General features: G+C 64.9%; 1 protein-coding gene across 1 annotated transcript in view; it reads left to right on the forward strand.

Moving 5' to 3' along the window:
* Nucleotides 1–6,873: 6,873 nt before the first annotated feature.
* The window catches only part of BEGAIN (brain enriched guanylate kinase associated), a 31,790-nt gene continuing 24,627 nt past the window's right edge, over nt 6,874–14,036 (forward strand). The window contains exon 1 of the mRNA XM_062181306.1: nt 6,874–6,907. The gene's annotated coding sequence lies outside the window, so the exon portion shown is untranslated. The remainder of the gene's footprint in view (nt 6,908–14,036) is intronic.

Here is a 14,036-nt window from a genome sequence, read left to right on the forward strand (position 1 = left end):
AGAGCTCCAGCGCCCTGGCGGACCTCAGGATAGGGTTGGGCCACAGGAGCAGGACTGGCCCTCCCTGCCCTGCTTCCCGCCTCTCCCTCTCACTGGCACCCCCACCATGAGGCCACACCCCAAGGGACACAGCCGGGGTCCTCTCCAGACCCAGAGCCGTGCTTTGAGCCCCTCACACTGTGAGCTAAACACGCCTCTTCTCTTCATACAAGCCCCAGTCTCGGACACAAACTAAAATCCTCCGCCCAGAGGAAAACATCTTACAAACACGGTGGTGAAATAAGGACGTTTTATACCCTTTAAACCAGAAAGATGTGATTTTTAAATTAATACTTTATTCATTTATTTGAGAGGTAGAGTTACAGACAGAGAGAGGGAGAGACAGAGAGAAGGATCTTCCATCTGATGGTTCACTCCCCAAATGGCTGCAACGGCCAGAGCTGGGCTGATCCAAAGCCAGGACCAGGAGCTTCTTCCAGGTCTCCCACATGGGTGCAGGGTTCCAGGAACTTGGGCCATCTTCTACTGCTTGCCCAGGCCATCAGCAGGGAGCTGGACTGGAAGAGGAGTAAGTCGGGACTTGAACCGGTGCCCCTGTGAGATGCCAGCATCACAGGCGGACGTTAGCTTAGTATGCCACAGTGCCAGCCCCCAGCAAGATGTGATTTTTTTCCCAAGGTTCCTAGAAAAAAAAAAGACAATGTATGTCGAATAAATAAACGATTTTTACAAAGGAAGAATTCCTCACCAGCAGATCAACTGGAAAATGATCCCAGGAGTGAGAACCCAGCCTCGGGAAGGGAGGGGAGGAGGGCTCCGGTCGCCTGCACGTGGGCGAATGTAAGAGGCTCTTCCAGGAGCTTCCCTCGTCACGGGAAAGGAGCGACCCCGTCCACACGTACGTAGCAGTAAACGTGCAGCAAAGGAGCCTAGCGGCCAGGACAGGGGGATGGAAGCCGGCACGGTGAGACACAAGCCGACGTGCAGGAGAACGTGGCCCGGGAAGACGTGTGCGCCAGCCGCACAGCCAACACCAAGCAGCCCTGACAGCGCACGCACTCGGAGAAGCGCACTGCCCAGCCGACACAAGGCTGAAATGGAGTTGTAGATATCACACGGATGAAGAGGAGAGATGTAGACAGGGATTAGGGACAGATGGGCCAAGCAGAAAACAAGCATCACGATAATCGATTTAAACTCAATCGCGTTAATGACCACATGCAATCTAGATTGCCCGCACTCACCCGTCAGCAAGCAGAGATCCTGAGGATGGATGAGGAAATCAAGACGGAGCGTGGATGAGAAGTGCACTGTCTACTCATGAGCTCCACTCTGCGTGTGATGGCACGGGCAGACAGCAAACTCCGCAGAGACACGCTGTGTCACCATGCATCAGAAGCCAGTTAGAGGCGGGGCTCATAGCACACAGAGTAGACCGAGAGGAGGGACCACGGCCAGGGAGAAGGAGGGCAGCGCGCGATGATGACGAGCTCAACCTCGGGAGTTCATAGCAACCTTAAATATTTATGCTCCTAATAACAGGGCTTCGACACACACGAGGCCACGCTGCTAGCCCCGCAAAGGGAGATCAACAAATCCAAATGATGGCTGTAGAGTGCAACGCTGCTCTCTCTCCGCAGCTGATGGAAGCAGACAGAAAATCAGTCAGGACGTCCAAGATCCAAACAGCACTGTCAGTGAACCTGGCATTTACAGAACCCGCCGCCCGACCGTGGGACACGCGCGCCTCAGATGAGCAGGAAGCGTTAACCGAGATGAGACACGCGGGTCATCAACGAGTCTCATTAAATGCCAAAGCACCGAAATCCTGCAGAGCACAAGGCAGTTCAGCCACAAAGACGCTAGAAAACTGTGGAACATCTGGGTCCACGGCAATGCTCCTGGCTGACCCACGAGTCAGAGAGAAGCCACGGCGGAAGCTGGAAAACGCAGCGAGACACACGCAATGCAGCTTACGGGATGGAAAGTGGCGGCGCTCGACGCTCCGCTGCCCACACGTGTTCAGGAACTTGTCGAAGAACTCACGTGCACGGATTCCAAAAACATTCTGCACCAAAAGCAACTGATCTTTCAAGTCTGCTTCCCATGAGCGTTTTGAAGTGTGTTGTGTGTTTTAAAGAAGAAAGGTCTCAAGTCAATAACCTCAGTTGTCACCCTAAGGAACTGGAAGACGGGGGTCGGCGCTGTGGCGTGCCAAGTTAAGCCGCTGTCTGCTGTGCTGGCGTCCCATATGAGTGCTGGTTCGAGTCCTGGCTGCTCCATTTCCGATCCAGCTCTCTGCTGTAGCCTGGGAAAGCAGTAGAAGATGGCCCAAGTCCTTGGGCCCCTGCACCCGCGTGGGAGACCTGGAAGAGCTCCAGGCTCCTGGCTTTGGATCGGCCCAGCTCTGGCCGCTGTGGCCATCTGGGGAGTAAACCAGCAGATGGAAGAGCTCGCTCTCTCTCTCTCTCTCTCTCTCTCTAGCTCTGCCTTTCAACTACATAAAAAATAAATCTTTAAAAAAAAAAGAAACTGGAAAATGGGGAAAATATTTGAACAGATACTTCAGTAAGTTGGATTTTTAACATCATCAGTAAAAAGAACAGTGATGCAACATCACCACACACCGCTGGAATGGCTAAAGTCAGAAAGACTGACCGGGGCCAGCGTGTGGTGCAGCAGGTTCAGCCACCGCTTGCGACACTGCACTCCATATTGGAGTTCCTGTGAATCCCGGCTGCTCCACTTCGGATCCAGCTCCCTGCCGATGCACCTGGGAAGGCAGTGGACAAGCCCAAGTGCTTGGATCCCTGTCACTCAAGTGCAATATCCGAATGGAGTTCCAGGCTCCAGCCCTGGATGTTGTAGACATTTGGGGAGTGAACCAGTGGATGGAAAATCTGTGTGTGTGTGTGTGTCTCAGTGTCTCTTGCTCTCTGTGTCACTCTGCCCTTCAAATATATAATTAAATAAATCTAAAACAAAAGAAAGACGCCAACTAGGCTGGCAAGGATGCACACGGCTGGCTCTCCGACGGCGGACTGGCAGGATGGGAAAACAGTGCAGGTGCTCGGGAGCCAGAGGTGCGCACGGAGACACACACGGAGCTCTGCTGGGACGTCCCGGGCAGTGACACCCACTGAGGTCAGAGCCAAGCATCAGGATGCAGAGAAATCAGGGGGGGCTTCCTGGGAGGAGGCCCAGCTGGGACAGAGGAAGGCCGGTGCTTCCCGGAGAAGGGAGCAGGAACTGTGGGGGGCTCAGCCCAGCCATGATGGCTTCTTGGAGGGAGGGGCTCTCCCACGCCCGAGGTGTGCAAGGAGGGGCTGCACGTCCCCGTTGGTGTCATGCATGGCTTCATCTTGAGCCAGGCCTCAGCAGTGAGCATGGGGAGTCTCGGGGAGGGGTGGCGGCCGGCGGTCATCCTGGGACGCTCTCGGGAGGAGGGGGCTCTGGGAACCTGGGTGGCAGCCTGCGGTCATCCTGGGACGCTCCCGGGAGCAGGGGGCTCTGGGAACCCGGGATGAGTTTCCGGATGGACGCAACCCAGAAGGACCTCTCAGGATAAGGAGAAGCCATATAGAGACCCAGATTCCAGAGGGCGTGGACAGGGTGACATGACCGGAGCCTCGCGTGGCTGGGGAAGGGCTCTGCCTGGGAGGAACCCAGGAACCCAACCACCCTGGCAGCCAAGGCCAGGCCAAGGCCAAGGCAGGGGCTTCTCAGAAGCCTGGGCCGAGGGTCTTCGTTTGACACCTGCTGGTGTCAGCAGGCGACTGTGCACACAGTGAGGCCATTCCCCACCCCGGGCTCCCCATGGCCAGCACGCTGGGCAGGAACCTGCACCGTGCCCCCGCCCCTGGGGCCACAGCCCTGAGGAAGGAGAGCCAGGGTCTTCACAAAGATGTCCCAGGGTGGGGAGAGGAGATGAAGACACCACGGCTCCCGTGGCCAGACACGTGGCTCTCGTGGCAGGTCCCCCTGACCTGGCTGCCCCTGACCAGGAAGCAGCTTGAGGGCCAAGGTTGGCTTCGATACCCATTTGCCGAGAATGGTTTCCCTGCTCGCAGACTCTAGGCCCCCACCAGAGCACCGGCCCAACTCCAGCCTGGTGGAAAGGCCTGGCACAGGACAGAGCCCCAGGGAGCCTGCTCCCCCGGGAGTGGGCAGGGCAGGGCTACAGCGGGGTTAGAGGCCAGGGGAACAGATCCCACGGGAGCACTGGGCTAGAAGCCTGGGCCTGGCCGGGAACAGCTGGGGCAGAGCCCCCGGGGGGCAGGGTTGGGGGCTCTGTTGGAGGCTTTACCATGCAGCAGTGACCCCCTTTCTCCACCTGTGAGATAGGGACCCTTTCCACCTTTTTTGTCTTAGGTTGAGACGACAAACGGGCTCGGGCGGCAGGATGGGGCCGAGGTGGCTGTCGCCGGCTGAGCTACTGCACACCTACACCGGGGAGCGACGCCCCGGCCGCTGAACTCCCGTCCTTGCAGCTGCCCTGGCCGGAAGCTGGGCCTCGCGCGCACGCACACACACGCACACACACGCACACACACACAGCAGTAACAGCACAAAGAAAGGAACCAGGGAGTGAGACAGACAGCAGCCAGACTGGCCAGCAGGGTCCAGTGGGGCAGGGCCTGTAGGGCACCAGGGCAGGATGTTCACGTTCACCCCTTCTGGGTTCCCCACCTGAAAGCCCCCTCCGCCAGGGAGCCTGCCTGGATGCCGCTGGGGCTCAGACCCCACTGTACTGGCTACAGGGGCCCTTCTGGGCCGGCCTATTCTGCGAGGCCCCTCTCAGAGACGCCTGGAGCCGGGTCCTGCACGCAGCCAGGTTTCAGTGGGGGTGGCCACCTGACCAGACGGAACAGGCGCGCAGATCCCTGCGAAGACCTCACCTCTCAGCCGCGGTTTCACAACCTGTGCGAGGTGCCCGCTGCAGGGAACGGCCGGGATCCCAGCCAGTGCACTCGGAGGCCCCGCCTTCCCACCCTTGGTGAGCTAAGGGGAAGGGAGAAGACAGGGCTTGGAGGCTGGGGACTGGAAGGGGCGCAGTGCTGGCAAAGGGTCTTCCGGGAGCCCCGGGCGCCCCCCACCACCTCCCCAGCCATCTGCAGCTCAGGCAGTAGCGGAGCCAGGGCGGTGGCGAACATTCGGCTCCATCTGAGCATGGCCAATGTGGGAAGGGACCACAGCTCAGGAGGAGGAAGTGTGTGTGGGCAGAGCCCCCACGTGCAGCCACGGCACCCACCTCGCCTCACCTCTGGCCGTGGTCTGAGCCGTGTCCGAATCCGAGAGGCCGGGAGCTGCTCTGCTCCTGATGGGAACCAGGACCCCTCCCCCGGAGCAGGAGCGCGGTCCCACCTGAGACAGGCACGAAGGTCTGGCAGAGCTGCCCCCCGGCAGCCGCCTCCCGTGTGGTCCAGGAGGCGCCCGTCCTCTGCCCGCCCTGTCCTGGCCACCCCCCTCTCCATGTGTCCCCCAGGGGTGAAGCTAGGGCCTAAGCGGGAGGAGCAAGGGGACCCTGGGTTTGGCCAAAGGGCTCCTTCCTCGAACGGCCTTTGCACTGTTCTCGGCTAGCCCCTTGCTGCCAAGGCCTTTTCTCAGCACTGCCACCTGCCTCAGTGTACCAACCTACTCCCCATCACACAAAGGAGCAAGAATTGCAAAGAACATTGCAAGAGAAAGGCGGGGGGAGGCGGCGGCAGGCCACAGTGTGGGCACGCACCCCGCCGACTCGCACACCGCAAAGCGGCTAAAACGGCCAACGTTACGTAAGGCACATCTTCCCACAATAACCAAATGAAAAGACAGAGATGCACCGGCAGCCTCTTTAATCTCCCGCGTGCTGGGATGCAACAGACACACGTGTGAGTGACCTCTCCTGAGCTCCCAGGCCGCCCAGCTGGTGCACCGGGCTCTGATGGCCTCGCCCGCAGGACCGATGCTGCCCCCCACCCCGAGCAGGCGCCAGCGGCTGTGGGCCATCAGAGTCGCCCTGCACAGGTGTCCCAGGGAGCAAAGAGCCTGGCTCCCAAGTGCACCCACGTCCAGAGTCAGGACTGGGCCAGCCTTGGGCTCTGCTAGGGTGGGAGTGTGTGTGCGTGTGTGTGTGGGGGGGCCCAGCTGCTTCCCCATCCCCACACCAACACTGACCTCCTGAGGTCTCCTGAGAAGAGGGGAGCCCTCCCCCGTCACCTGGCTACCCTGGCCAGGTGGGCGGGGTCGGGCAGGTGAGCCCCCACTGGGGCTGCTCCTAGCTAATGCCCTTGGGAGGTAGTTTCCAGCGCGCGGGGGGGGGGGGGGGGCTGGCTGGTATCCAGTAAGTGTCTAATATCTAAATGGTGATGGACGAGTTCTCTCAGTAAGCGTCCAACCAACGTGGACGGCCGAGTGAGCAGGACAGGTCGCTCCCGACGGCCCATTCACTGTTCGCTCAGCGTCCTCCCCGTGCATTCGTTCCCTCATTCATTCATTCCCCTCGCACGCACGCGTTGCGCTCATTCATTCATGCGCTCGCCATTCATGCACATGCGGGCTCATTCACTCCCGGCCCCGCCGCCATTCCTTCGGAGGCCCCAGCGCACGCGGCGCCCCCGCGCCCCCGGCCCCGCGCCCGCCACGTGCGCCCCGGCTGGGTGCTCGCACGGGAACCGCTGAATCAGCCGCGGCTGCGCGGGGCCGGGGCTGGCGGGGAGCCGGGCCGGGGGCGGGGGGCGGGCGCTGCCTGCGGGAAGCCAGGCGGGGTGGGGGAGCCCCGGCCGCGCCGGCTCCCCGCGCGCTCGGCCTCGGAGGGGAGGGGGCGGCGGCGGGACCGGAGCGCGGCGGCGGCGGTGGCGGCCAGCGGCGCGGCCGCCCCGGAGCCATGTGGACCGGCGGCCGCCGGCCGGGCCGGCTCCGCCGGGCGGTGAGTACCTGCGAGCGCGGAGGCGGGGCGGGCGCCACCCACGCCCGGGGCGGTCCCTGGCGGCGCCGGAGGCGGCCTGCGCCCCTACCCCCACCCCCCGGGGGGGGCGATCCCCGGCCCGCGGCGCCCCCTCCGGGGCGCCCGGCCCAGCCCTAACGCCTGGCTCCCCGGAGAACCGGGCGCTCTCGGGTGTTGGGGGGCGAGGGCTCTGGGCCTCAGCGCGCTGCCCTGGGCCCCGCGGGCCGGCCGGGAGCGCCTGGGTCCCGCGTGCGGGGTTCGCGCCCCCCACCGCGCGCGTTCCCGCAGCGGGAGGAAGGGCGGGGCGCGGCCTGGGGTGCCGGGCGGGGCGCGCGGGCGCGGGCAGCCTCCCCTGGCCCGGTGCTGGGCCAAGGCCGAGCCTAGAAGGGCTGGGAGCCGAGAGCAGGGGGCTGGGCCGGGGTCGCTCGCTGAGCGTGTGCGGTGCGTGGGCGCGCGCGAGCTTCGCTGCCTGCCTGGCAGGCGCCATCATTCTCCCCATTTCCCGGCGAGGAAACTGAGGCCCAGGGCCCCGCGGGCGCTCTCCCCGCCCCGGGAGCCCCAGCGCCGCGCGGGAGTCTGCGCCCCAGCGCTTCCGTTTCCTGCCTGGTTTGGAGGTGTTTCCTTCCTCGGCGGCGTCCCACCCCGCCCCCAGTGAGGGGGGCGCAGGATGCGAGCGGAGCTGGCACCTAGGGCATGGCTGAGTGTCCGAGGCAGGGGCCCAAGGGGCAAGGCCGGTGTGGGCCCAGCTCCTTCCGAGGCCCAGGGCGCCTGATCCCCAGAGGTGATGGGCAGCGCCGTTCCCTTCCCTGGGCCCCGTTCCTGCCCACGGCAGGTGCACCAGGGCCAGGCTTCAGCAAGGACCAGGGAAGGTCCCGTCCAAGCCCGGGTGTGCTGCGGGGCCGCCGCGGGCCTGCCGGCGCGGGAGGTGGCTCAGGCTGGCATCTGTGCGGCTCGGGGCGGGGAGGCGGCAGCGAGGGCCCTGGCAGCGTCCCGCAAACCCTTAATTTTCCTGACTCTCACTATAATCAGGGCGGCAGGGAGAAGCGGGCACCGTGGCAGATGCGGCTCCTTCCCGGCTGCTCAGCTTGCACACGCCGCGAGGACCCTCCCAAGCTATTGTCTCGTATTTATAGATTCCTGCACTCTGCCTTCAGCTTGTCACAACCTGGAGCTGTGCGCACCTGTGCCGCCGGGCGGGGAGGGCCAGGGCGACCGGGAGCCTCTGTCTTGGGAGGAGCACTCCCAGGCTGCCATGGGCGATGGGACGGTGCCAGGGCTGCACGCCAGCCCATCCCACCCACCTCAAAGACCAGGCACCGGGTCTGCGGGCAGAAGCTGCCTCCCCGCGTGCCTACTGTGTGCAGGCCTCCTGCGGGCAGCTTCATGCCTTGTCTCCATGGCAACTCTTGGCCATGGTGCCGCTGCTCCTGCAGGTGCTGAGTGATGTTGAAGAGCGAAAGAATGCCTGGACGAATGAACAAGGGAGTGCCAGCCGTCCCTGAGTCCATGGCTTGACGGAGGCAGTCCAGTCGGTTCCCAGGTCTCAGGCCATGAGGCCCCAGAGCTGGGTGGGGGTCGAGCAGGTGAAGGGGTAGAGGCCTGGAGAGGAGGCACAAGCGTTAGGGTCCCAGGTCAGGAAAGACTCGATCCTGCCCGAGTGCCAGGGAGCGGAGGTTCCTCCCCGCAGAGCAGGTGCAGACCCCTGGGATCTGACCCCAAGGTGCTCTGTGTTGGGCTGAGTTGCCCCTGGGGTCCCCTCAGGGCACCCCACTGATTCACTGCGTGACCTTGGATAAAACCTGTTGTTGGTCCTTGGCCCCGAGCAGGCCCCAGCTGGCGGCAGAGGCAGAGCGGAGCTTCGGTTGGTTCCGACGTGCAGGGGTGAGCGAGAGAGTGGATCCCCGCCCGCCCACTCTGCCCCTCTCGTTGGGTTACTTTGGTGAATCTGACACATCACCCTCCCACTGTGTGATGGCAGACGGGCCCTGGATAGGGTGCCAGGTGTTGGGAGCCCCTCCACCCCAGCCAGGAAGGAGTCCTGTCCCCAGGGAACAGGGGCTTCCCAGGCCGGGGATCCGCCAGTGCCCAGCTCAGGGCGAGCACAAGGAGCGGCCCTCGCCGGGTCCGTCAGCAGTGGGTCAGCTGGGGAGCTGCAGTCACAGGCCTGCCACGGCGGGATCCTGCCACGGCGGGATTCGGAGGCGAGCGTGGCGGGATGGAGGGGTGCCGAGTGGATGGGTGATGCCCACAATAGGATGCTACAGGCCGGAGGGGCGGGAGGAGAGTGGCCAGGTGGCCCGGGATGGCTGCAGGAGCTGCTGTGGATGCAAGGCTGCGTGGTCAGGACGGGCCAGCGATGCCCGGATGTGGGGGTGGGAGGGCGTTTTCTGACACAGACGGCAAGATGGACAGATGACTGGGCGGGAGAACCTACGGGCAGATGGGGCAGTGTCGGCGAGTGGATGGGTAACGGTCAGATGGTTTTGGGTGCGTATCCGAGGGTGGAGGGGGATCTGATCTGCCAGGGAGACGGATGGGCGCACACATGGGTACAGTCGGTGCGTGGATGCTAGGCAGAGGGCGGGTGCTCAATCCGAGGGACGTGGGATGGGGGGACAGGAGGGGGCGGGGCTTGGGCCTCGTGCTTCAGGCGCCGGCTAAGATGTCTGCACCCCGTAGCCGAGTGCCTGGGCTGCTTGGCTCGCTCTGGCTCCTGCCTCCAGCCTCCAGTGTGGACACTGGGAAGGAGCGGTTCAAGGGCTGGAGACCTAGGGTGGGTTCCCGGCCCACTGCTTTGGCCTGGCCTAGTCCTGGTGATTGTAGGCAGCTGGGGCCTGAGCCGGCAGCTGGGGGATCGGCCTCTGTGTCTCTCTCGCTCTTTTTCCTGAAGTAGGCGGGGGGCGGGGGGCGGGGGGCGAGTGGACGGCTAAGTGGCCGAGTGTCTGTTGAGGAACGCGTGGACACAGGCGTGGAAGGACCGACCCGGGCACAGATGACACGTCTCAGTGGATGGATGCCGGGGACGAGTGACAGGGCTGGAGGCGGGGGGGAGTGGGTCCAGGAATGAGAGCATGAAGGAGCGGACGGGCCCATGTCCGCAGACGGACAGACACAGGGCGCAGCATACAGTGACGTGTGAGTGAGGGCTGGCTGAGTGGGCGGAGCTTCAGGCTGTGCCATCCCTTGGCTTGCCATATGCTGGTGTCTTGCTCATCCCTCCCCCACCACAGACACGCACGCACGCGCACACACACACACTCAGAGTCTCTCTGGGTCAGCAGTAGCATATGGGGAGGGTGCAGGGGAGGGGTACAGCCTTGCTGCTGGGTGTGGAGACGGAACCCCTCATTCAGGTGTACCTGGGGAAGGTTCCCTGGGACCGGGGAAGCAGCAGGGGCCTCTTCCAAAGCCGATTGGCCGACGGGGAATACTCCCCAGAAGAGAAGGAGAGCCGGGGCAGATTCGGGGTGCAGGCACCAATGCCACAAAGCATGGGCAGGGACGCTGGCACTGAGCGCCAAGACCCAGCCCAGAAGTGTCCAGAGGCCGCGTGCCGGGAGGTTAGGGGCACAGGGTGGGACTCCCCAGGCCCCCGGTGCCCTCATCTCTCTTGGGGACATCGTAATGGAGAGAGCAGTGCTGGGATGAGGGGAGGGTGATGGGAGTTGGTGGCCCCTGCTGGTGCTGACAGCAGTCCCTGGCAAAGGGGGGGTCCCGGAGCCCCCTGGGACACAGTGAGTGCCCATGTGCCCTGCCCACCCTGTGTGTCCTGGCAGTGCCCTGGGGCCTGGGGTTCCCATAGGCAGCGGACAGGGCTTGTGCCTTCTCCGTCCGCTTCCCGCCCGTGTGAGCAGGGTGGGCCTGGTGACGGTGGCAGGGCCACAGGTGGCCCCTCCTGGGGCGAGGCGAGGACGTGGGGTGATGACCCGGGTGCTGTTGTGGCTCGGAGCTTGGCACTGGGTGGGGCTCAGGGTGGAGACCAGGAGGAGGCTGCGGTGCCTGGAGCAGGGGAGCCCCTCTCCTGGAGTGGCCGCCAGCAGCCTGCTCTGGGCCCTGGCCCTGCATGGCGCTGGCGACGGCAGCAGCAGCCCCGAGCCAGCAGTTGTTATGACAACGGAAACTTGTCTGCGGCCGCGGAAAGTCGGGGAGAGGCTCGGAGGACCTGCTGGCCAGGCCCCCGGCTCCTGCGACCACAGCTGCCGTGGCCAAGGGCGAGCCGCCTTATGAGTGGGTGTTGGGGTGAAGCAAAGGAGATCTCACAGCACCCCTCCAGGCCCCAGGCTGGGCACTGCCGTGGCTCCGCTTGCTAGGGGACGGAGGGCCTCGCGGGGCGTCGGCGAGGGCAGTGCAGCTGGGGCCTGCCAGCCTCCAAGCCTCTCTCCCCCTGGTGATGGGGGAGGGCTGAGGGCAGCTGTGGAGGAGGGCGTGTCCAGGTGCCAAGGGGGCGGGCGCTGTGGCCTCCCCAGAGCCCACATCCTCCCCAGTGCCCTTGCCTCGGGGCTGGAGTGGGGGGGGGGCGGCGTGCCTGTGGGCCCACGGCCTGAAACTGTCGCGCCGTTCACCCCATTCATTCATTCACCCGGGGCTGCGTCCTGAGCCCTGTGCCGCTCCGGGCCCCTGCAGGGAGCAAGCAGTGACTGTAGACAGGGTGGCAAGCCAGGGCTGCAGCCGGGGTCCCTGGGCTGAGCCAGCACGAGCCCTGCAGGGTGCAGCAGCAGGGGCCCCGAGAGCAGGCAGGGCCCACACCCTTGGGAGCGTGCTGGGAGCGCCCCTGGGGGTGGGGATCATGGAGCCCCCCCTGGGCCGTGACTCCCCAAGATGGTGCTGGCCGTGCCTGTGGGATGGGCAGGGCTGGACTGGCTTGGCATCCAGGGTACCAGGGTGAACGCAGGTGTCCAGGTGAGACACAGGGGGACCCCGGGGCCAGCAAGGGAGGCGGTCAGGTCTGAGAGAGGCCTGGTGGTCGGGTGGGGTCGGGGTGTCGAGGGGACCCGGTGAGGGGTCCAGCCGAGCCCGGAGAAGCAGGGCTCTCAGACACTCGTGGGCGGTGTCCGGGCAGGCGCAGGTGCACAGCCAAGCTCAGGGACCCCTCGTGGGCGGGCTGTTGGCTCCAGGGCCCACAGAGCAGCTTCCTGTGGAGGGGCTCTGCCTGGAGCCCCGGCTTCCTGGGCGGCGGCACGGGCGGGCGAGTCTCCCTTTGCACAGAGCGGGGAGGGCCCAGACCTGGGCTGATGTCCCCATCCCAGCCCCGTCTAACCACACCCTGGGCCACGCGTGCCAGAGCTCTGTCCCAGTGTCGCCTGCTCCTCCCCGGGCTTGGCACAAGACCGCTAGCCACAAGGGCCAGAAATAGCCTTGGCCTAATCCGGGCAGGATGGAGGTAAAGACGTCCTAGGGCAGGTGTTTGCGCCGCTGCGATGACTCAACGGTCCTGAGGGATCTGGATTCCTTGTGTCTTTCTGCTCTTCTGTCCTTTATGCTCTTCTGTGGCTTCTGTCACAAGTTTGCCTCATGGAGCAGCATGGCTGCCACAGCTCCAAAGTCACCTCCATGCGCCCGAGAAGAAGCAGGATGGGGGATGGGAGTCAAAAGGGCACTGGGCAAGCTGCCTGATGCCTTAGTAGTCACATCCAACCACTGTTTACATCTCATTGGCCACCCCCTTGCTGCAAAGGAACCTGGGAATTGCAGTCTTGGGCACCCCAGAAGAAAATGAGGAGGTTTTGATGGGAGCGCAGTAGGCCGCCAGCGTCTCAGCTGCCTGCTCCCACCCTGCTGACTGACAGCTGCCTCTCTGTGCCCAGCACTGCAGGGAGCAGGTGAGGCCCACAGCAGAGCCCCACGAGCCCTCTGCCTCCCCGGGCCAAGCCGGGCGCGACCTTCTCTGCTCCAAGGCTGTGCAAGCCCCGAAGCTCAGCTCCCATTTCGGCGGGATCGATGCCGGGGTGGGCGGCTGCCAGGCCCTCCCACGTGCCCCTGGGATCGATGTGACCATCCCAGCCAGTGAGGGACAGGTGGCCCCACTCCCAGAGGACGCTCAGATCCCAGCCCCGCGGAGGGAGGAAGAGGAGTGGGGCTCAGCGAGGGGCTCTTGGACACCCGTGACCTTGGCCTGACCAAGGAGGATGCCCTCGGGGGCCAGCTCCCAGGCCCGGGGCCCTGACCCCACTGGCGCCAGACGGGACGGCCTCGGCTCCCCCATGAAGCCCAGGACGGACGCCCCCCTCAAGGCAGCTCGCGGAGACCTTCAAAACCGCAAGCCGAGCCCCAGCCCCGGCCGGAACCCAGAGGACAAGGCGGCTCACCCTCACTGGGCGGCACGGCCTGGCCGGGAGGGGCCCCGGGGGTCATCCGGCCTGCCCCCCGCCTCCGAGCCCCCCTGTGCAGGCGGCAGGGCTGCCGCGGGCCCCTTGGCACGCCTGGGCCGCCGGCGGGAGGCCAGGTTGCCTTTCTCCAGGTTCCTGGATGAGGTCACTGTGCGGGTGCTGGACCCCGGGACCCTGGAGGCCTTTAGGGGGCCAAGAGGCCGCAGCCAAGAGCCCTCCCCAGAGGAGCAGGGCTCTGGCCTGGCGCAGGAGCCCCTGGTGGGAGCTGCCGCTCCAGAGGAGACGCACCCAGCCCTGAGCGCCCGGCTTACCTCGGAGGCGGCCGCTGAGGCTGGGAAGGGAGGGGAGCCGGGCCGGGCCCTGGAGACCAGGGGGCCTTGCGCCGACGAGGGGAAGTGCGGAGGCCAAGCTACCTGCCCCTGGAGGCACCTGGGCCAGGTGAGTCTCTGGCCCTCTCCCCACAAATTCACACCCCGCTGTGGTATCTGTGCTGGCTCTGGGCTGGGCGGAGTGCACCTGGGTGAACGCTGAGGCTCCTCTCAGCCCCGCCCACTGGCAGAGCCCCCACCCCCACCCGAGGTTACCCACCCTTGTGCTTGATGAGCCTGGAAGCGCTGGCGCCCCAGGCATCGGCACAGGAGGCGGGTGGCGCACCAGGGTCCTTCCCGGCTGTCTCCACTTTATGTAGGGGAAACTGAGTCTCGGGTCAGGGTTGGCGCGCTAGGCCTGTTGGGCGTGCACACACGCACACACTCAGTGCTCGGGCTGATGGACGGGTGGCTGGC

This window comes from Lepus europaeus, chromosome 22 (genome assembly GCF_033115175.1).
Source record: "Lepus europaeus isolate LE1 chromosome 22, mLepTim1.pri, whole genome shotgun sequence".
Classification (NCBI taxonomy): domain Eukaryota; kingdom Metazoa; phylum Chordata; class Mammalia; order Lagomorpha; family Leporidae; genus Lepus; species Lepus europaeus.